Source organism: Balaenoptera musculus, chromosome 9 (genome assembly GCF_009873245.2).
Source record: "Balaenoptera musculus isolate JJ_BM4_2016_0621 chromosome 9, mBalMus1.pri.v3, whole genome shotgun sequence".
Lineage (NCBI taxonomy): Eukaryota > Metazoa > Chordata > Mammalia > Artiodactyla > Balaenopteridae > Balaenoptera > Balaenoptera musculus.
In genome coordinates, this window is record NC_045793.1 from 42,162,119 (window position 1) to 42,164,585 (window position 2,467).

General features: G+C 43.4%; 1 pseudogene; it reads right to left on the reverse strand.

Annotated features, from left to right (window-relative positions):
- Window positions 1-931: 931 nt before the first annotated feature.
- Window positions 932-2,027, reverse strand: LOC118900945 (annotated as a pseudogene).
- Window positions 2,028-2,467: the final 440 nt, after the last annotated feature.

A 2,467-nucleotide genomic window follows, 5' to 3' on the forward strand; every position in this document is an offset into this window, starting at 1 on the left:
ACCCCAAAGGCAATAGTTTATTGCCCTGTTGGACATTGACCGGTTTTACATCTAACCCAGCAATCTTACCAAACACTGCCTCGAAATATCTTACTTCTTCAGTGCTCTTTAAACTCGTTTTAGTGTCTTACCAGTTCCTCATTAATTAGTGAGTTACAGAAAACCTTTGACATATGTTCATTTTATATTTACATGAGTCATGATTTTTTCCTTCTTGAAAACCATACTTTATCCGTTATCATGTCTCCAATGTAAAATAGGAGAAACTTGATGGAATGACCACTGATCTGGGAACTAAAACACCTAGATTCTATCACTTACTAGCTGCATGATCTTCAGCAAATCACATAAGCTCCTTGAGGCTCAGCTTCCTCATCTGTTAAGTGGGAGTAATAGTAGTGCCTTGTCTGCAGGGAATAATAATAGTTGTGAGAGTCAAACAAGGGCATGGAACAGGCTCAGTGAGTGACTATCTTTGTCCCCAAGCTGTTTACTGACAGCTCTTAAGCTTCTGTAACAAAGGCTGCTGGTTTCCATGAAGGGGAGCTGGTAATAGGATTCCTCAGAGGTTTTTGTTTTTGTTTTTGTTTTTAAAAAAGACACATTTATTCAGCATCATGATCAGACTATTACATTTAGCAATCAACAGCATGGGTGCAAAAAAAAAATTTACATTAAAACCCTTTGTTGGAATGCTTTACACTTTCCACAGAACAAAAACTAAAATAACCTGTTATACAATTAGTCACAAATACAGTCCTTGAGATTTTTTGCCCATACGCATGAGTATTGTCTAAAACATGTCCTCTTTGTAGCAGCTAGGCCCTGCCACCACTGTGCTTGGCTGAGTTCACAAATCTGTTGTACCCTGTAGCTTCCCTGTCAATTCTCTGGCTCTCCTCTCCTGCTGAGCTTTGTTTCCTGGCAGTAATTAAAACCTTCTGCCGCTGCCATAGCTACTGCTGCCACTGGAACCACCATAGCCACCGTGGTTTCAGGGTTTGGCGAAGTATTGGCCCCTACCACCACAGAGGCGAGAACTTCTGCCTCCAAAGTCTCCTCCTTTCACGGGTCCAAAATTTGCAGATTGATTGTTGTAATTGCCAAAATCATTGTAGCTTCCACCACCTCCAAAACTGCTTCCATCACTACCGAATCCATTATAGCCATCCCCACTGCCACCATATCCACTGCCACCACGGCTGCCACCAAAGGCATCTCGACCACTGAAGTTTCCTCCACAACCAAAGCTGTCATTCCCACCAAAACCGCCTCCACGACCACCACCAAAATTTCCAGAACCACTTGGACCTCTTTGGCTGGATGAAGCACCAGCCATCTCTCGCTTAGATAGGGCTTTCCTTTCTTCACAGTTGTGGCCATTCACAGTGTGGTATTTCTGAATGACAATCTTGTCTACAGAGTCATGGTCATCAAAGGTTACGAAAGCAAAGCCTCTCTTTTTGCCACTGCCTCGGTCAGTCATGATTTCAATCACTTCAATTTTTCCCATACTGTTCAAAATAATCTCTTAGGTGATGTTCTTCAGTGTCTCCTTTAATGCCACCAACAAAAATCTTTTTCACAGTTAAGTGGGCACCAGGTCTTTGAGAATCTTCTCTTGAGACGGCCCTCTTTGGTTCCACAACTCTTCCATCCGCCTTGTGTGGCCTTGCTTTCATGGCTGTATCCACTTCCTCCACAGTGGCATACGTGACAAACCCGAAGCCTCTGGAGCGCCTGGCGTTTGGATCCCTCATTACCACACAATCTGTGAGCGTCCCCCACTGCTCAAAGTGGCTCCTCAGACTCCCATGGGTTGTTTCAAAGCTCAAACCTCCGATGAAGAGCTTCTGCAGCTGTTCGGGCTCTTTGGGTGACTCTGACTTAGACATGACGGCAGTGGAGGGGGGAGACTTCAACGATGCTTACTCGGCGGCATCCACGGGCAGAAAGCTCCTCACAAGTTTTGAATTTGAGAACTGAAGCATAGAACTGGCCTTTCACCCACAGAAGCAGAATGCACAGCAGCCCGATAGAGGTAAAAATGTGCAAATTTAGGCTCTTCAAATTTTTGCCTGGGACTTTTGTTTGTTTAGTTAAACAAGAGAACAGTAATCTTTGCATCTTTGCTTAAGTATTTTCAACAGAAACCTAATCAAGTCAGAGCAGAAGATAAGTTCACCAGGAATCATCATCTACTCCCTACAATCTCGCCAGCTCACACCCATGCTAGACTGCAACTGAAATATTTGTGTCTTATATTTTTTCAATTTGTACTTTTTACTTAGTAAAGTGATCTAAATTCTTTTTTTTTTTTCCCTTTTTCATCCAAATCTATTTGATACAACAACTTCAGTGAGACTCTCCTCCCAGCCAGGTGCTGGGCTGGAGCTGGAAACACAGGCATGAAGAAACCCAACACCTGGCCTTATAGTGATCAGACAGCTCTCAGCATTTTAAAACA